This window comes from Mirounga angustirostris, unplaced genomic scaffold (genome assembly GCF_029215605.1).
Source record: "Mirounga angustirostris isolate CCGP_5_RB_7025 unplaced genomic scaffold, mMirAng1.0.hap1 SCAF_8, whole genome shotgun sequence".
In the NCBI taxonomy this organism is placed as follows: Eukaryota; Metazoa; Chordata; class Mammalia; order Carnivora; family Phocidae; genus Mirounga; species Mirounga angustirostris.
The window spans coordinates 2,243,363-2,264,570 of record NW_026991716.1 but is presented as its reverse complement, the minus strand read 5'-3'; the positions used below and the strand labels follow the sequence as shown (position 1 = coordinate 2,264,570).

The 21,208-nt window shown below is 42.7% G+C and overlaps 5 non-coding genes across 5 annotated transcripts; 1 reads left to right on the top strand and 4 right to left on the bottom strand.

Moving 5' to 3' along the window:
• On the bottom strand, positions 1-82 carry TRNAS-AGA (transfer RNA serine (anticodon AGA)). Its single transcript has one exon. It is a non-coding gene; the product is annotated as a tRNA-Ser (tRNA).
• A 4,440-nt stretch (positions 83-4,522) lies between these two features.
• TRNAS-AGA (transfer RNA serine (anticodon AGA)) lies at positions 4,523-4,604 on the bottom strand. The gene has a single exon. It is a non-coding gene; the product is annotated as a tRNA-Ser (tRNA).
• Positions 4,605-7,404: 2,800 nt separating this feature from the next.
• On the top strand, positions 7,405-7,486 carry TRNAS-UGA (transfer RNA serine (anticodon UGA)). Its single transcript has one exon. It is a non-coding gene; the product is annotated as a tRNA-Ser (tRNA).
• Positions 7,487-14,236: 6,750 nt separating this feature from the next.
• Positions 14,237-14,308, bottom strand: TRNAQ-CUG (transfer RNA glutamine (anticodon CUG)). The gene has a single exon. It is a non-coding gene; the product is annotated as a tRNA-Gln (tRNA).
• A 6,818-nt stretch (positions 14,309-21,126) lies between these two features.
• TRNAS-AGA (transfer RNA serine (anticodon AGA)) lies at positions 21,127-21,208 on the bottom strand. The gene has a single exon. It is a non-coding gene; the product is annotated as a tRNA-Ser (tRNA).

Below are 21,208 nucleotides of genomic sequence, written 5' to 3'. Positions count from 1 at the left end.
CGTAGTCGGCAGGATTCGAACCTGCGCGGGGAGACCCCAATGGATTTCTAGTCCATCGCCTTAACCACTCGGCCACGACTACACAGGGGAGCCTGCCCTTGATAAAGTAAATAGCCTTACTGTACCTTAGCTCTCTATAGGATCAAATTGCGTACCAGAAAGTGTATTTGTGGTCTATCTTTCCTCTTCTTTAATGTCATTTGGATGACAACCATGTTGTTGCTGCACCATATTGGCAATTAACACTCTATCCTCAGAACTGGAAGGACTCCTTATTCTGATGGGTCGTTGGAATGAGATCAGCTTTCTGCTCCACCATCCTCTGATGGATTCATGAGATACAACCCACAGCTGGAACAAGCTTTAACAGTCACAGCAGGATTACATGTAATAGGTATGATTTTTTAAAACTAGAGTGAAAAGGTAATGTACATGCTTACATTTTAACTCTGGAAGGTTCTACCAGACCTGACTTCAAGTTGCTGGTGTTGATAGAAATTGAAGAGCTGAGCTCGTGGATTGCAGAGAGGTTTAATTTTCACTGTATATACTTCAAAATAACTTGAGTTTTACTATCATTATTATTTATTTATGTGTTTTTCTTTATCCTTTTTATACACCTGGAATTGCTGGATCATACAGTAAGTCTGTGTTTAATCTTTTGAAGAACTGCCAGACTGTTTTCCAACATGAATGCACCATTTTCATTCCCCCCAGCAATGTATGATGGTTCTGGTTTCTCCATATCCTCCCCAACACTTGTTATTATATGGCATTTTCATTAAAGCTATCCTAATGGGTGTGAGGTGGTATCTCATTGTGGTTTGATTTGCATTTCCCAAATGACTAATGATGGCAAGCGTTTTCTCCTGTGCTTATTGGCAATTTTTACATCTTTCTTAGAGAACTGTCTATTCCTGTCTTTTGCTCATTTTTAATGGGTTATTTGTCTCTCCCTTGAGTTGTAAAAGTTCTTTATAAATTCTAGATGCAAGCCCCTTATCAGATATGTGATTTGCAAATATTTTCTCCTATTCTTTTGGTTGTCTTTTATTTTCTTGATAGTGTCTTTTGAGGCACAAAAGCTTTTAATCTTGATGAAGTCTAATTTTGATGAAGTCTTTTTTGTTTCTTGTGCCTTTGGTGTCGTATCTAAGAATCCACTGCCAAATCTGAGGTCATGATTTCCCCAGTGTTCCTTCTAAAAGTTTTATAATATTAGACCTTATATCTTTGTCCCATTTTAGTTAATTTGTGTAAATTGTGTGAGGTAAGGGTCCAATTTCATTCTTTTGCATGTGGTTATCTAGTTTTCCCGGCACCACTTGTTGAAGAGACTCTTCTTTCCCCACTGAATAGTCTTGGCACTTCTAATAAAAAAACCAGTTCGCCGTAGACATATGGCTTTACTTCTGGACTCTCGGTTCTATCCCATTGATCTCACTGTCTTGATTATCACTGCCTCGTAATTAGTTTTGAGGTTGGGAAGTGAGTCTTCCTTTTTCTTCTTTTTTCAAGATTGTTCTGGATATTCTGGGTCCCTTGAAATTCCATGTGAATTTTAGAATCACCTCATCAGTTTCTACAAATAAGTCAGCTAGCGTTCTGATAGGGAAGATCAATTTAGGGGAGAATAGGCATCATAACAATGTTAAGATGCAGTCCACAAATATGAGATATCATTATCTATCTTCATCTATTTCAACAGTGTTCTGTAGTTTTCAGAATATAAGTTTTGCACTTCTTTTGTTAAACTTATTCCCGAGTATTTTATTCTTTTTGATGTTGTTCTAAGTGGAAGTATTTACTTTTGACCCTTTTTTCCTTCCCTATGAAACATGATGAGGCTGTCTGAAGCCTCCCAGACATACATATTAAGTGCTGAGAGATGTCAGGGATGAAATTGCCTAGTACAGCCCATGTAGACAAAAAACAAACAAACAAACAAACAAACCCAACAACAGAAAAACAAACTGAAATAAACCATGAGTCTTTGAACTCAAATGGCTGGGTTCAGAGGCCAGAGCGCTAACCATTACACCATGGAACAATTTTGGTTAAAGAGGCTCTTTCATATGATTCATCATGTCATAAAACTCCATTTCTGAATGAATTTAATCTTATTGACTGGGGTATAGTAACACGAAGTTAAGACAAAGAACATGTCCCTGCTCTTGTGATCTGTGCCCACTATGAGGGATACTCTATACACATGCAATTAATAAAACCCACCCAGGAAGAGTTAGAATAAACTGCTAAAGACTGAAAGTGTGTGGGTGCTTGCCTGGCTGGCTCAGTCAGTAGAGTGTGTGACTCTTGATCTCAGGGTTGTGAGTTTGAGCCCCACGTTGTGTGCAGAGATTTCTTAAAAAATACAATGTTAATATTAAAAAAAAAAAAAACCCTGAAAGTATAATGGCAGAGATGAAGTGGAAGGCATAAATAAAATTTAAACCTGTCATTTTTAGGTGAATGGGATTTGAAGATGCTGGTTGGAAGAAATTGCTGGTCCATGTGTTTTTATATACAAGAGGCAGCTTGTGGAACTAGATCCTCAAAGTAGAGCCTGTTTCTTCTCAACATGATAGTGTAAAATAACAGGGGGGAAAAAAAGAATATGTTTGTCAATACCTTTAGCAATATGGACTGGGCAAGTCCTGGAAAGTTGTTTGTTTTAGGTGGATTTGTGCCTGTTTTGGTCTGTGAACATCATAAGTATACATGGCAGTGAGCATCGTGATTTCCAATAAAGCTTTCTTCCCTGGCGTAGTGGTGAGTGTGACTTTGTCACTGGGAAGACACGTGTTGGGCTCGTGTCAGGCAAACCTATTATTAGTTAGACAGAATTTGTTTGGAGCCTACATATCTCCTCATAGTCATTTTCTGTGTTTTCCTAAACAACAAAATAAAGTGAGCAAACTCTTCTTTTCATTCAGTGGTCATGAAGTTATTAAGAAAGAAATTATTATTTTTGGTTCAAAATCTCATGGTGTGTAAAATAACACTTATTCACCCTCTCATGGAGAGATGCCCCGACACAAAACTGACAACTGTAGAGAGCACGTCAGGGGACTCACAAACACTGTTGGGAGACCACAGACGCCAGGCTGAGAACCGTCTGCGTTTCGGCATCTCCTCTATGTCACATAACCTAATTTTAACGAATAAGCGTCACCACTACTAAACTGTAATGAAACACAGAGTTGCTAAAGAAAAATCACCTGTCAAATGTGTCTATGTGAGTCATTAACCTCAATGTTATGAATTACCAGGCCAAAGCGCACCCACGCCTGAAGCTGAGATTCTAGTCAAACCAGTTCTTGGAATTGTCTTACCTTTTTCAGAGGGCTCGTGGGCGTGAGCTCCTCAGAGCGCGCGTCTGGGACCCGAAAGGAAGGCGCAGGTAGGTCCAACAGAGTGGACTGGAACTCGGGCCTCCTTTAACCAGAGACTACTGGAGCCTCTACTTCCACCCCTTCTCAACCCTCCCCCTAGGCTCTCCACCGAGAAGAAGCCCTTCATTTGTAATATTCTCCCTTTCTTGTTGAAGAAGGAAGCACAGGAGGGGAGCCTGGGGTGCTCAGATGGTTGAGTGTCTGCCTTCGGCTCAGGTCATGATCCTGGGCTCCTGAGATCGAGCCCCTCATCGGGCTCCCTGCTTGGTGGGGATCCTGCTTCTCCCTCTACTGTTTGTGCTCTCACTCCGTCAAATACATAAATAAAACCTTAAAAAAAAAAAAAAAAAAAAAAAAAGGAAGCACGGTAAAGGGAAACAGATGCTAGGCAACATTCGTTTTCTCTTAAAACTTAATGAATTTTCTGAGTTCTTTGTTTTCCCTGTTTATTGCAATTGCCACTTAGAGGTGGCACTTTCCACTTGGGGGTCACAGATACCTCATAAGTAGCATTTTATTTAGGATGCTCTGTTGCTTCTGAAGGACTAACAGATGTAGCAAAGGAAATATACAAGTTTCTTAAAGTATATAAGGTTTTAGCCCCTCTCATCACCACTGTCCCGGACCCCAGGACAAGCCAACCCAGCGAGGCGTCGTCAACCCTGTTTCACGAAGAAAATGGCCTTACCTAATTTCTTTAGTTGTGTGTGGTGCTTTGCTATCAATACCCGTGCGGATTTGAGACTTGGCGACCATCGCTGTGAGTTGTGGCTTTCACCTGCCCTTGATCCAGAATTTCCTGCAATTTCCTTTTCTGCGTGGCGAGGACGTCCAGCGCCGGAGAAGAGCCCAGATACGGGTGCAATTCCAGATGCAAACCCTTCTGCCAACATTCGTTTGGAAGGGCCGCCTGGCAAGCAGGCTCTGATGGCAGCAAAGAGGAAAGCCACACAAAGCGTGGGCGCTTCGTCGCGTAAAAGGAAACCCTTTGGGGACGGTGGTGGAGGGGCTTGTGAAAAGCCTATTGGAAAAGCGGGGTGGACGCGCTCTGAAGAGCCGGGCGGGGGAGGGGGAGGCCCGGGCAGGCGGCGGGGAGAGCGGAGGTGGTGTCCCCAAGAGCGGAGCCGCGTAGTCGGCAGGATTCGAACCTGCGCGGGGAGACCCCAATGGATTTCTAGTCCATCGCCTTCACCACTCGGCCACGACTACGTGCGAGCCGGCGCGCTCGGTGGCCAAGGAGCCTCCGGCGAAGGCCCCGGGCTCTCCCACCAGGCGCCCTCGGACCTCACTCGGGCCAGGTGGCACTGCCTCCCCCGCGCGGAGGGACGCCTTCCTCCGACGGCCTGCGGGAGGGGCCGGAGCAGGAGGCCTCCCGGGAGCCCCGCTTCGTGCTGGGCCGCTTCCGACGGGGACGCAGGAGACCCCCGGCTGGCGGACGCAGGCTCTGGCGTTCGCGGCAGAACCGCGAGGCGAGCGCCGATTTGAACACCTGCTCCAGGTGAGCATCGATTTTCAAAGTTAGCTTTCGGTTGGGTGGGGGCACGGGGTGAGTGCAGGATGGGCATTAAGGAGAGAGGGCACATGATGTGATGAGCGCTGGGTGTTCTAGGCAACTGATGAATCACTAAACTCTACCTCTGAAACTAATTAAGACACTATATGTTAACTCAACTGAATTTAAATAAAAAATTTTAAATTAAACAAAGAAAAAAAATAAGTTTTGACTAATTCACATAGTGGAAGATCTTGCCGTATAGTCTTTTAGAAAACTCACAACCATTTGATTTGAAAGATTGTCCCACCTATTTCAAAACTTCTTTTTTCTGGGGCGCCTGGGTGGCTCAGCCGGTTAAGCGTCTGCCTTCGGCTCAGGTCATGATCCCGGGGTCCTGGGAACGAGTCCCGCATCGGGCTCCCTGCTCGGCAGGAAGCCTGCTTCTCCCTCTCCCCCTCCCCCTGCTCGTGTTCCCTCTCTCGCTGTGTCTCTCTCTGTCAAATAAATAAATAAAATCTTAAAAAAAAAAAACTTATTTTTTCTGCATCCATATGCAGGAATAACTATGGAACAGACCTCAAATAAAACAGTTCCCCAAACCTTAAAAATATGAAGATTTATATTACAAATGTTAGACTTATGAAACTTCTCTATCTCAGTGTTCTTTCCTCAAATTATTTTTTTTAAACCCAGTTAAACGTCAGAAAGCAAGAAGGGGTGGAAATTTTGTCATTAATTTTGCCAATTGCTGACTGACATTGATTATTTGAGAAACAAGTTCAAGGTGAGTGCTTTCACTGTGGAGTGCACTGAACAAGACAGACATTAACCCAAGAACCATTTGAAGCAAATGTCAACTCTTGGGTAACATCATTAAATAAATCAATAAAATGCATTGTTCTGCTATTCACTTATAAGACTTGATTACTTCACACTGTAGTAAACAAAAACATTAAGTCATAACTCCACAACCCAGAAACCAACACTAGAAACATTTGAAGTATTCCTTCCTTCCTCTCAGTATTTCACATGCAAAAAGTTTGCCTCTTCGAAGTCATGTTCATACTACTATGTCGGTGAATATTGTATCATAAACATTTTCCCAGAACGATTACAGAATCCTCCCAAATCTCATTTTAGTGGCAGATGAAGCAAAAATACTTAAACATTCATCCATTTTTAATATATTACTTAAACCATCACAATGAGAAATGCAAAAATTTTTGTGCAATACATGGTTTTCTTTGTTAAGAATATTTCCCTAGGAGAGGACTTCTCAAACTTCAGTGAGCATCAGAACCCCCTGGTGGGCTTCCTGCTAAAACAAATTGCTGGATCTCCCCGTTCCCATGCTCCCGGTTCCGATTCTGTCGATCTGAACTCGGCCGGAGAACTTGCATTTCTCAAGGGACCTCCGATGGTGCACACGCTGCTGGTCGGGGACAATATTTGGATAAAACTGCTCAAGGACAATAAAGTTCAAAATAAATTTACCGCGTTAAGTGTTACAAACCCTTTATGAGCCTAAATGAGGGTCTATAGCAAGTGCCATGGTAGTAAGACCAAATAAAAATGACTAGAATACAGTGAGGGGAACATTACTGTCACCTTATCCTAAAGGAAAACAGATGTGAGAGAGTTTTAACTCTCAGAGGAGCATATTCGGGCTCGACCCTGGAGGTCACATTCCTTTTGTATGTGAGATTCTGTCTAAATCTACTAGTGTATGCCCTGGGAATGCACTTCCGTTCCTAGAGTGCAGAGAGAAGTCCATGGTTTTAGGGTTTCTGACACTTCCATAAAACGGGATCTGGTCCGAATGCTCCCCTCCTTATCCCAGTCTGGTAAACCAGAGAGTCTCTGACCCCAGAATGGGCCCTATTAATTTGGCTAGATTTATTCCAACATTTGCGCGTTTTCACCTCCTTTTTGCTCCTCTCTGTGCTGCGCGGGGCCGAGCGCGGGGCCTTGGAGACCGCGTGTGCTCGGAGCGCGCCTTTCCCCGGCGGGGAGCCACCTCGCGTCCCCTCCTGTCCCTGAGGGGTCCCCGACCTCCCCGCCCCGGCTGTTGCAGTCGGGGCGGAAACGAGGCCCCCGCCTCCCTCTCCGCCCCAGGGCGGTTTTAACGGTCCTTTTGGAAGGACAAGTTGAACGCCACCGAAGAGGGTCCTGATTTAGATTTTAGCTCCGTAGGTAATTACCCACGACCCCTTCATTTCCGTGCCTCTCCCGCTGGCGTTTGCCACCTCGACGTCGTTCAGGGCGCACTTTCAGCCGGGCTCGCCTTCCACAGGTTCCCTAGCACGAGGCGTGACCGTGGGGTCCGCGGATGGCCGCAGGCAGGGGACGAGCCCCAGCGCCCAGGGCACTTGCCCTTCGAGTCTTCTGTCCCACCTGTTCTGGATTTGCTCGAGATGCGCTCCTTCGTTCTCCACGGAGAGCCCGGACCTACCACGGGCGGCATTCCGCGCGTCCCCCAGTGGTTCACCCCAGCTCTGGGGCGGTGGCGAGCAGGTAGTCGTGGCCGAGTGGTTAAGGCGATGGACTTGAAATCCATTGGGGTCTCCCCGCGCAGGTTCGAATCCTGCCGACTACGGTTTTGCCGGGAACCAACCCAAGTTCCCACAACCCAGATTGTTCCCCCAACGCGTATCCTCCACCTGCACCTGCAGATACGGATAGCGCACGCCTTCCCCTGTCCGAAGACGCTACTTTCTCAAGTGCGGGAGTCACCCTTCAAAATTGGGAAGCTACGCAGGGCAGTTCACCTGACTTCATTAGATGCCTCAGATCACAGACTCCAGCCCCTGGGCTTTAATAGCACGCTGGTACTCCCCGTAACCACTCTCCACTCATAGGGAGGTTAGGATTCATAAAAAGTAGTGACACTAACAGGTAATTTTATTGAACACTTTGTGCCAAGAAGATAGGAGTTAAGCAGGAACCCCATGATAGTTGATTTCCAATGCTGCACAATGAGACGGTATTGACCGAGGACTTCCAGACAGGCTTATGAACTGAGGTTTTCATAAGTTCCTTAGGAGACACTCCTAAAATTGTCAAATTGTTAGCAGACTCAGGGTTAGATGTGTTAGTATCCCAAAATAACAGATAACAGGTCCTATTTTCCAAGCCTTTACTACACACCACATTCCAAAGACTTTACACGTCTTAGTATTTGTAGATCTTTACAACATTTGTATTTTACAGACCACAAGGTCCATAGAGATCCAACCATAAATGATTGAAGTCTCAGAACTAGGAAGCAGGAGGATGGAGCTTAAAGGTCGCTTGGTTTGGGCTCCGCAGCCCCCCTCCCAACAGTTGTCGGTGGGCTTCTGCCTGTGCTGGGGATTCCTGCCACCATCTGCCTCCATCACTGGGTCGGTTCACTGTTCTGGATTCATTCTCTGGTGATAAGGCCAGGAGAGTAGTGCCGTGTAAGATTCTGGATTCAGCCTGGCATAGAATACTGCTGCCCCTGAGTGCTTCGTGCTTTTGTTACCTTTGACACGGGGAGTATCACTCATCAGTACATGGCGTTTGCCTATTTTTGAGCAGGAGTTTCTTAACAGTTTATAAAGAGTTTCCCACACAGTAGACCTTTTCAGCTCCTGAACACCAGAGCCTGATACTGGAAAAGACTTTTTCAGTCAACAGGATTTGGATGTAGAGTCTAAGACTGATTTGAGAGAAAGGGAAGAGCTATTTTGGCCCCAGATATGGAGAGAAATTGGAATTAAGCCACATATATATATTGGAAGGGAGTGAGATTTTAAAAATGCTACAAAGCATCAACCCACATATTTCTTAGAAAGAATTAATGCTTAATTCTTCTGCATAGAAACCCCAGAGCAGATTCTTTTGTCCCCACTTCCTACTTCCTATACACTTTCAGGGGATGAAAGTGTTTCTGTGGGCTTCACAAATGATTGGAAGAAACAAATAGTAGGTTAAGAAGGTTACGAGTGCTTGTCAAGAAGAGAGAAATATGGATGCAAACTTATAAGTGAGGAAGAAGAGATGGCAAGGATGGGGCAGTGGGGAAAAAAAGGTGACCACAAACAGAGGGGAAAACACTGGATATTTCCTTGTAAAATTATGTGACTTTGCAGATAAAGAAATAATTATTTAGGGAGTCACTAAAGAAATCACTTTACTGCGAAGGGGAAGAATCATACTGGAAACAGCATCCTCTAGAATAATATTCAATGGTATGAGGAAGTGGGAAAAACACCTACAAGATACTTAGGAAAACATAATGTAAGTCAAAGATTTTACATCCAGCTCATATGTATTTTGTGTCAAAGAAAGTGTATTTACCGCAAAAAGTATTAGGCAACATTTAAAAGGAGTAGATCCACACATAACCATGTAGATGAATCTAAAAAAAATAGTGAAAATTTCAGGAGCAGAATGAGATATATAGCAAAATACCATATGGAAAATAAAATTAAATACACAAAAATACTGACATCTACTTTGCAGAAACAAATTCTAGCAAAAATGTAAACATTAGATACTTTTTGAAAAAAGATCTTATATATTTGAGAGAGAAAGAGAGAACATGAGTGGGGGGGGCAGAGGGAGAAGCAGATGGGGAGTCTGACATGGGGCTGGATCCAAGGACCCTGGGATCATGACCTGAGCTTAACTAACTGAGCCACCCAGGCGCCCTATGTTAGATACTTTTAAAGTTAACTTTGTGGGAGAGATTAGAGGGAGACCATCATAGAGGTAAAAAATTCAATCAATTGAGATATGGTCTTTACAGATATTAATTTATATGTGGGATAGTCTAAAAATCTGACAGGTGTTTATTTTTTTTTAAAGATTTTATTTATTTATTTGAGAGAGAGAATGAGATAGAGAGCATAAAAGGGGGGAGGGTCAGAGAGAGAGGCAGACTCCCCAGGGAGTCTTATGCGGGGCTCGATCCCAGGACTCCAGGATCATGACCTGAGCCGAAGGCAGTCGCTTAACCAACTGAGCCACCCAGGCGCCCGTGACAGGTGTTTAAAATCACTGTAATCTTTGAGACATAATTAAAGAATCTATATATATCATTTGACCTCTTTTAAATGGATAAAAGTTAGAATGACAGAAATTTCAAAGTATCGATAGAGTTGTAGGGATGTCAATGCTTGCGATGTGATGATTGGAAACTCTGGAGTTACTTTGGAAGCAAATCTGGTACCATTTAATTAAATAAAGGATAAACATATCACAGGATCCAATTGTTCTGTCTCGTGCTAAATATCCCACAAGTCTATAGGAAGATATCTATGAATACGTTCAGTGTAGTCATGTCTACACTGGTGGGATTTTTAATCAATCTGTTTTTCTAGGACTTGGTGATTGATTAAACTGGGTGGATGCACACGCTGAAGGATGACACAGGGAGAAGAAGTTACAAATTAAATGTAAAAACTATGTGTGCAACACTGTACTGCTCATATAAAATAACAAAAGACATGCAAACAGAGCTACATATTTCACAAGAAAACATTCAAACGAAAAGTTACAGAATCTGGGGGGGAAGGAGGTGAGGGGGAAAGTTACATAGTAAATAGTAGAATAGTTGCTACTGGAGTTCGAAGACATAGAATGTTATATTGTGAAAGGGAAATATCAATCGATCAAGAAAAAAAAAAAAGAGCTGTATATGGACCAATAATGGTAACGTGCTTTGAATTGTGGGACATAATTAATTCAAATGCCTGCTCTGGATTCCAAAAACAGATTGCAACTCTCTGACATTATGTGGACCACATCAATGCCTCCAGCCAGACTATCAGGAACATCTCTGTGGTTGAGCAGGGTGGGCTTATTATCCACTGTGGTGAGGAGAACACACACTGGAGGAATCATGAGGTGTTTATGGAGGAGGATGTTAGAAAGAACCTATTCTAGGATTTGGGCTTTGGTTGGGTGCTTTGAGTGACGGTCCAAAGTAGCAGGGTTCTGATCTGGATTAGGACTGTCAGAAAGCAGAGCTATTCTATCACTAGGTATCTCAATTGATCTTATTTATAAGGAGGTAAACTAGAGTGAAGGTACAGCTATACTTGGTGAGGAGTGGCAGTCACTTGTTTCAGTGAGAGGGAGGTTTGGTGTTTTGTGGGTGGCCGCAGTGACCTGGGCTTTGCTTAGCTTCCACAAAGTTGTGATGCCACTTGTTGGTCTCACTTTCCCATGGTCTCAGAGGAACCACGTCTGATGTTGGTATTCTGTGAGATTATGCTCAGTAGGAGAATCACATGGCGTGGCTTGAATGCCAGGCCAGCTTCCGGATGCTGTAAGTTGCTTTCTTCCCCGTTCTTTCTTCCTCTGTAGCAACACTTCTCTTGTGATGAAATTCTTGTTTACTTCTTAATTTCATAATTGAAATTCAACATATCAAAGTTCTTTTGGGATAAGAATGAGGAATATTGATTTTGACCAAAGTCTTTGAGTTCCATTTCACAACAGATTAGCATCAAATATGTGGGTAACGAGGGACATTAAAACAACCTCAAATAGGGCCACTTGCATGGTGTGAGATGGACGAACTTTGAGAGGATAAAAGATCACTGGCATGATTAATTCCATTTTAGGACAACCTGTATACCAGAAATCCCTATATCAGCCCTGTACCCTGACCCGCAGGAGGGCTTCTTTAGTTTGCAGACAATAAAATGATCTACTCATAGAATGTCCTGGGAAACAGACATTACAAGGGCGTCATTGTAGATGGCAACACTCTTGATGGGAGAGCATTACAAAAAGGACCCTGATCACACTTGAAAGCTTCATCAGCAATATACAATGAGTGATTGATAACTGTGGGCAAACTGCATTTCTACTTGCTTTGGATATACACTCATCTACTTCATTCAAGCCTTCCTTCTTAAATATGGCTGGGTCTTCTCATGCTTAATCAGAAAAAAACAAAAAGGAAAAGAATCTTCACAATCCTTCCTCCCCTCTTCATAATAATCAGATTAATCCATATGGCTATGGGTTTTAATCAACCATGGTGACCAGTTTTTGATGTAGAGAAAATATCTACTGACCATATCTTCTTTAAATGTTCTGGTTTGGGGGATACCTGGTTGGCTCAATCAGTTAAGCATCTGCCTTCGGCTCAGGTCATGATCCCAGGGTCCTGGGATCGAGTCCTGCATTCAGCTCCTTGCTCAGAGAGGGAGCCTGCTCCTCCCCCTGCTTGTGTCCTCTCTCTGATAAATAAATTAATAAAATCTTTAAAAAAAATTAAAATAAATTTTCTGGTTTTGAGTCATGTGTTCAATTTTCTGATAACAAAATGTGTGCAATAAAGACTTAGGGTTTTACTGTTTTTTGCATTTTTGTCTGAAAAATAAAACATGTATCTAGGAATATAAAAGAGAATAATGCAAACTTCAATTTTGACCAAATGAAGAGCAATCTATATACATGAATGATGAGTATGAAGAGTAGATTGCACATACCCTGAAGGTCAAAGGGGTGTGATAGTGTTAGGAGTTAATTGGACACTTAGGTAGTCAGGGCCAGGGTCCCCAACAAGAAAGCAAAAAAATCCAGGACAGCTAACACAAAACTGCACTACCATCCTGCTTTACAACTTAAGACAAGACCACAATAGCATCCTGTCTAACAGCCTCTGCAGGAGTGACTTTTGCAAAACATCCTGAAACAAAACAATGAACCTTAAAACATTGGTCACAAACTCACACGCTGAGGCAGTTAGTCTCCAAACGTCAGCCCAAAAGACCATCCACATGTGAACAATAATCTGATAGGTAAACAGGTGCACGACCAAAGCCCTGATTGGCACACCTTAGCAGTCAATCCACAAGGGGCCCACACTCAGGATGCTCAAGAGAGCTCTGCAAAAGAGCTTATAAAGACCCTTAGATTTAAACCCCCAAATGGCAACCCTCTCCAGTCCCTCCATCTCTAAGAGCTTTGTACTATCGCTCAATAAACTTTGCTGAGCTGCCCACCACTCTTCATCTGGTCTAGCTCTTTATTCTTTGAAGGGGCGTGACCAAGAACCGCGGGCACTAAGGAAACAAAAATCCTGTAACAACGAAACCCTAATTAGTATTTTCCCAGGATAGTACTTGCAAAAACTCCAGAAGTGCACAGTATTCTTCAGTTAGTGGCTCACTGTGAGGGAGAAAGCCACAGATCTCTGGTTTTAAACAATGGAGTGTGTCCACATGTAGTTGCAGAAACTTCATGCAACTCGTTTATTATGAAGGAGAATCTGGAAATAAATGTTTGATTAAACAGTTTACACAAAGGGGCAATATGAGAAGAAGCCAACAGTGACTAAGACCAGCAAATGGGGGGAGAATTTGCAGTGTGATCACACTTGGAGTGAGTGATATGTGTTGGTTGTGAGGGAAAACAAAATTGCCTAATAACAATCTCATACACATCTGGAATCATAATGAGACCATTTGTTGGGATGGAATCTTCCCAGCCCTTAGTGAAATGTCTGCAAATTTCAAAGCCAGGAGAAAAACAGACTCACTTCATCTAAAACAAATACTATACTAAAATTTAAAAAAAAATTAAAGGCCTATGCAAAATAGTAGAAGAGCAAATGAAAAAAGGAAACTTCTACAAATAATGTAATTAGCAAAGAAACAGCAGTAATTACTAATTTTTGATGAGAAAGAGGGTTGTTTGGTATTCTATCAGTGGCACAATGACCAGATGAACATTGCAGTGAAAATATTGTGGATTTCCCCTTAATTTTTACTTCAATATAGGTTAAATATGTAGATATTTTTGAAATGCAAAAAAATGAGTCTTATATGCCCATGTACTTAGAGTCACCCAATTTAAGCACATTTGGTTTGTGTGTGTGTAGTGTCTGTATTTTATATATATAAACTGGGTTCAGTGGCCATAGGGGGCGAGGAAGGGGCAGAAACTGCAGCTAGACGCCAGGGTAGAAGAGAAATTTGCTATTAGCTGTATGTATATTCTCCAATACCAATAGAATTATTTATTTCCCATGTTTGAAATATCTAAAACATTCATTCTAATGTGCACAGAAAATGAATGTCATATAAGTGGATTGTTGCTCTTGAGTTGGTTTTCCAGTCGCTGCAGAGTGCAGGGCTTTTGCTGTTTCCCTACTGCATTTACTTTTGTTACTTCTTTTCTTCCTTACAAAATAAGCTCTGTAAAGCCAGAATGAAATTCTATTCCTTCTTCCTCACCCAAATTCAGACGCGTCAGGACTTGCAGAAACTCATAGGAGACACCAGGGGCAAAATTGACTTTGGTCATTTAGATGAACAGCCCTTTCCCAGGAAAAACCCAAAATGAGATCAAAACACATAGCAGGTTCCACCGAGACTTGAACTCGGATCGCTGGATTCAGAGTCCAGAGTGCTAACCATTACACCATGGAACCCCACATGAGGGGACAACCCGCACAATTGTCTATGATGAGTTTCCGAAACTCTACTGAAAGCATTTAGTTGAGTTTATGAGTCAGAATTCTTAGTTCATGTCCACGCACGACAGTCTTTTGATAAAAACCCTAGGAGATTTTATTTTTACCTTATCTTTTGCCACCCACATGAACCCATAAAGTCCCCCACCCCCAACTCAGGCACTTAGTGGTCCCAGTCCTTGCTTTCTTCATTAAGGAAAAGAGTGAGCCCTTGTTATACAGAGAAGTACTGGACTGAACGTCTCGTATCCACTGTATGATTTAAGGCTCAGACACTGGGTGAAGATATGGTGAGTCCTTATGTAAACAGGGAACAGGCTTGGAAATTTCGTATCTGCTCTCTGCAGTTCTGCTCACTTTCAGCCAGGTGGTATTTTCGCCCACACACTTTATTTAATTATCAGGTATATTGCTTCGAGGAAAACAAACTTTAACGTGTCCCTTTCTGGCAGTCACGGAAGGCAACTTGCAAGAGGACCTGGGGCAGGTTGTGCTTGCAGAGAAAGACAGAACGTGTCGCGATGGGTAAGGGGCGTGTGGGACACGCTGCAGGTCACCATCTAGACCTGTGGTCACACTCGCCTTCCTCGTGAGGAAGGTGCCCAGGGAAGGCTGCCAAATTGTACCCTGAAACGTTCTTCACTGCTGCGCCGCAGAGACTTTTTCTCCCTCTGCCCCCCCCCCCCACCTCCCACCCCTCCTCACTCTTTGCCCAAGAACAGGGTTCTGGGCACGGAACTGTGTTGGTGAGACTCCGGGGGTGCAGGCTGCCTTCCCAGCGCATCCCACGACCGCAGAACGACTTCTCATACAAGGATAGCAGTAGGTGTCCTACGACAGAAACCTGGTCTGCGTGTCGCGCACCGCGCTGCGCCCGCCATCCCGAGGAAGGTGGCCGCACGCAAGTCCCCTAAGAACTGGGCTGAACAAGATCCCAAAGGCAGTCCACCTCTCTTTCCAGTGGTCTCAGTGATTAAAAAAACAAACACAAGGAACTTGCAAAACATCCACGCCATGCAAAACACCAATCCCAAGCAAAACCTTTATCAGGCCAGGACCTTGTCCCAAAACCTGGATTCTGCTCACCTACACAAATGCGAGCGATCTCCAGCACGGGAAGACGGTGTTACCCTGTAACTCACAAGAACAAGTGCAAAAACATTGCCACAGAAAAATAATTTTAAAGGGAATGTGGAACTAGAGCTTGCAAAATACTGAGCTGAAACCTCTCCTCCTTTAGTGAGTAAGCCATTATCATCTCAGGCTTGGGGATAGCCAGTGTCCCCTGAAAAGTCACTTCTTGGTCTAGGACTATATATGTATACATCTGAAAAGCAGGAATAAGGAATTGGATAAAGAAGAAATTAGAACTGAACCAACCAACCAAACAAAAAGATTTAAACAGCGAAATATATTTTTTAAACTTCTTATTGTAGAAAAAAGTCATTAGATTAGTGCCTTCTACACAACCATTTAACTAGTTTTATTGAATTCCTGGGGAAGGTCAGGTGCTGTGCAAGGTGCTAGAGTCTGGAAAGGTAAGCAAGACAAGGGCACGATTCCTGTCCTCATGGAGATCAGCATCTACCAGGAAGGAAGCTCCCTAAACGCAGACACGAAGAAAGTTCACCAGGGATAGGTTGGATGAAGTGCTTGTAACTGGCACTCTAATGGCACGGATAAGATGGAAAGCTAAAATACAAATAAAACTGGGAAATGTGGGTTTACACAAGAATTGATAATGCTACTCTGCACAGAGTGCTTGTCCATGATCTTCCATGTAGAAAATGCTCAATATGAGTTCAGCATATGATCCTGATTATAAAAGGTGGAGTGGTGGGATACCTGGGTGGCTCAGTCAGTTAAGTGTCTGCCTTTGGTTCAGGTCAGGATCCCAGGGTCCTTGGCGGGGATTCTGCTTCTCCCTCTGCCTCTCCTCCCCCACCCCGCTTATGGCTTACGCTCTCTCTGAAATAAATGAATAAAATCTTAAGGAAAAAAAAAAGGTGGAGTGGTTTATCTTGGGCGGCAACAAGGTGGTAAGATGTAAACAGGAAGATGAAGAGTTAAGTTCCATAATGGACTTAGAATTAGGGTTTCAACAAGGCTCTATGCTCACCACGATCAGTTTAGTTGTACTGGATGCAGCCATATGGGCTGTGAACATAATAGACGAACAAGGGCATAGCCACTGAGCACAAGAGCTTCCAAATGGGCTTCCATCCTTAATATACTGGTGAGCACTGGTTATCCGGGGGGAAAGAGGTGTTGAGTCCTTCTAGAGAAGCTGCTTGTACTAGTCAAAAAGAATTTGTTGGACCTCATGGCCAGTGAGAGGGAAACCATTCCAGGGAATTCACAAAATTATTGAAGACTGCACCCTAGACTAAGAATTCCCTGCATTTAGGTTTTTCCTTTATACCATGTAGCCTACTTGTAACCATTAAATGAAATCACTCAAGTAAGATCAAAGATAAAGCTGCTAAGGAAACAGCCTCCTTAAGTTCAGGTTGCATGACTCCTTAACCTCAACACTGTGTGTTCTGAGGGAAAGACACACCCATGTCTGAAGCTGAGATTCTGGTCAAACCAGTTCTGATTGTCTCCTACCCAGAGTGAGACAAATCTGGGTCAGGCCCTGGGGGTAGAACCAGGCTCATTTTAAGCAGAGGAAGGAAAATCTGAATTTCTACTGCAACTTCTCTTCAACCTTAATCTTGAGTTTCCCATGAGAACAATTATACTTGAATTACATTTTCCTCATTTCTTTTGAGGAAGGAAACATGTAGAAGTTTTTCTAAGTAACAAGACTTCTCTAAAGTCTCAACAGATATGCTAAAGCTTGTATAAGTTAAACACATTTTTTGTCTAGGCTTTCTTGTTGCAATTGTTCAATTGGAGGTAACACCTTGTAGCTCCAATTCATAGCTGTTACATAAACCGTGCTTTATCCAGAATGTCTTGCTTCTGGAAGATTAAGAAATGGAGAAAAAAATTCCAGGTAGTGATGGAAGTAAAAAGAGACACAGATAAAACCGCAATCATAGTGGGACATTTTCACACAATATACCTCTCTGAAAAACTGATAGAAAACATAAATGAAGGGGTGCCTGGATGGCTCAGTCGTTAAGCGTCTGCCTTCGGCTCAGGTCATGATCCCAGGGTCCTGGGATCGAGCCCCGCATCAGACTCCCTGCTTGGTGGGAAGCCTGCTTCTCCCTCTCCTACTCCCTCTGCTTGTGTTCCCTCTCTCGCTGTGTCTCTCTCTGTCAAATAAATAAAATAAAATAAAAAGAAAACATAAATGGAAAAATAACCATAAAACCAAATAATGCAATCCATATACATATAGAAAGAACAGTGCACATACTGACTTCAGGATGCAAACCTTTTCCAAACACAGATGAAATTATCTCCAATTTGACATTTTACCAGCCCACAAACCAAGGCTCCAAAAGTATAACAGGGTTGGATACAGCAATAAAATCATGCCAGAAATCAAACACGAAAATGCAAATTTATCTTTGTTTACAAAATTAATAAATATGCTTCTAAATAATTTATGGTTCATAGGAGAGGTCACAATTGAAATTAAGAACTATTTTGAGGGGTGCCTGGGTGGCTCAGTTGGTTAAGCGACTGCCTTCGGCTCAGGTCATGATCCTGGAGTCCTGGGATCGAGTCCCTGGATCGAGTCCCTGGATCGAGTCCCTGGATCGAGTCCCTGGATCGAGTCCCTGGATCGAGTCCCGCATCGGGCTCCCTGCTCTGCAGGGAGTCTGCTCCTCCCTCTGACCCTCCCCCCTCTCATGTGCTCTCTGTCTCTCTCATTCTCTCTGTCTCAAATAAATAAATAAAATCTTTAAAAAAAAAAACTATTTTGAAATAAATGATAAAAATAGTACATATCAGTACTACACACATACTGTGCGGCTAGAAGTGTTCTTAGAGGGACACTCTTATGTACATATATACAAATAAAATAAATGCCCAAGAGTAATGACCTAAGCATTCATTACATGCAATTAGGAATTACGCACATTTTGTTTAGCCATCCCTCCACTGATGGACACTTGAGTTGTTTCTACCTTTTGGCTCTTGTGAATAATGCTGTTATCAACATGAGTGTACAAATATCTGTTTGGGACTATGCTTTTAATTCTTTGGGGTAAATACACAGAAGTGGAATTGTTCGGTCATATGGCAATTCTATTTTTATTTTTTTCCAGCCTTACTGAGGTATAATTAACATCTAACATTGTGTAAGTTTAAGGTATACAATGTAATAATTTGATATATGTATATATTGCAAAATGATTACCATGATCAGTTTAGTTACCATCCATCACCTCATATAATTTCAATTTTGTGTGCGGTTTATTTCAGAAATGCAATGTGATTTAACATTCAAAACTCAATCCATAAAATACATCTTTTTAATTTATAATATTAATAAGTAAAAGAATAATTATATGATAATCAAAATATACACGTAGAAATTATTTGGTAAAATACAGTTTTTAAGGGTGCCTGGGTGGCCCCGGCGGTTAAGTGTCTACCTTTGGCTCAGGTCGTCCTGGGATCAAGTCCCGCATTGGGCTCCCTGCTCAGGAGCCTGCTTCTCCCTCTCCTCCCTGCTCGTGCTCTATCTCTCTCTCTCAAATAAATAAATAAAATCTTTTTTTAAAATACAGTTTCTATTCATATATATTTTTTTAAGATTTTATTTATTTGCGAGAGAGAGAATGAGAGAGAGCATGAGAAGGGAGGAGGGTCAGAGGGAGAAGCAGACTCCCTGCTGAGCAGGGAGCCCGATGCGGGACTCGATCCCAGGACTCCAGGATCATGACCTGAGCCGAAGGCAGTCGCTTAACCAACTGAGCCACCCAGGCGCCCTCTATTCATATTTTTAATGTAAAAAGACTTTTATTTTCAAGGTATTTATCCAAAGGATACAAAAATAGTGATTCAAAGGGCCATATGCACACCAATGTTTAAAGTAGCAATGTCCACAATAGCCAAACTATGGAAAGAGCCCAGTGGTCCATCCACAGCTGCATGGATAAAGATTATATATAATGGAATAGTACTCAGCCATCAAAAAGAATGAAATCTTGCCATTTGCAACGACATGGATGGAACTAGAGGGTATTATGCTAAGTGAAATAAGTCAGTTAGGGAAAGACAAATACCAAATGATTTCACTCATATGTGGAATTTAAGAAACAAAACAGATGAACATAGGGGAAGGGAAGGAAAAATAAAATAAGATGAAAACAGAGAGGGAGGCAAACCATAAGAGACTCTTAACTCTAGGAAACAAACTGAGGGTTGCTGGAGGGGTGGGGGGGGATGGGGTAATTTGGTGATGAGCATTAAGTAGGGCACATGTTGTGATGAGCACTGGGTGTTACATGCAACTGATGAATCACTGAACTCTACCCCTGAAACTAATAATATGCTGCATGTTAACTAAATTGAATTTAAATAAAAAAATAAAATTAAAAAACACTTTTGTTTTTAATAGTTACAAATTCATAGTAAGTTGCAAAAATAGTACAGAGAGGTTCCATGTACCCTTCACCCATTTCTCTGGTGGATTACTTCTTACAAAACCAAAGTACAATATCAAAAGCAGGAAATTAATATTGGCTCAATGTTTGTGTATGGTTCTATCTCAAGTGAAAGAAGCTAATCTCAAAAGGTTACATACTATGCAGATTCATGTAACCAATACACAGAACATCACTGCCACAGTCTCCCACCTGCTCCCATTATAGTCATGCCCACACCCTCTGCCCATCATCCCTAAGCCTCTGGCAACTGCTCATTTGTTCTAATCTCTATAATTGTGTCATTTTGATAAGGTTGTGTAATTAGAATCATACAGTATGTGACCTACCGAGATTGACTTCTTTCACTCAGCATTAGTGTCCTTGATGAACTTCCAGACTGTTGATTCATCATCAGCATCCTCCTCTTTCTTGCTGAGTAGAGTCCCCAAGGATGCCCGCTGTTTGTGTCCTTACGCACCTGTTGAAGGACATTAGGGTTGTGTTCAGTTTTTGGCTATTAAAAATAAGGTTGCTATGAACGTTCATATATAGGTTTTTGTGTAAGCCTAAGTTTGCATTTCTCTGGAAATGTAGAGTGCAGCTGGTGAATCATATAGTATTTTCATGTTTTATTTTGTAAGAAACTGCCGAACTATTCCCCAGAGCGGCTGTGCCATTTTCCATTCCCACCCATGTAACAGTTGTATTCGATTTCAAGAACATTCTCAAAAAAGGCCAAACCATAGGGACAGAAAACATAGGTGGTCATCAGCTATTGCGTGGGGGGTTGGGAGGTGTCTATAAAGGGTAACACAAGGAAAGTTTATGGACTGACAAAACTGTTCTGTATCCTGAGTATGGCAGTTGGTTACACGAAAATACGCAAATTCTTTCAAAAAGTCAATTTTACTCTACCATAAATTTCTAAATTAAAATAAAAATGGCTCTCATTTTGCGGCAGGAATACCTTCTGCAATTTATCTGAGGGACACTTTCACCAAATGGTCTCGTTTTGAAACAGGTCTATTGGTGCAATTTCCTTTTTGAGGAAAGGCTTGTACTCACTGCATTTTTTTCTGGGCAGCACAGGGGAGCCCAACGGCGGTGGGGCTTTGCCGGGTCCAAGAACAAGTCACGCCCCCCCCACCGCGGTGCTAGGGTCAGGTTGCGGCGAGAGCTAAAGGGGGGGCCCTCCTGAGACAAGCTTGGTAAAAGCTCAGACGTAGTCGGCAGGATTCGAACCTGCGCGGGGAGACCCCAATGGATTTCTAGTCCATCGCCTTCACCACTCGGCCACGACTAC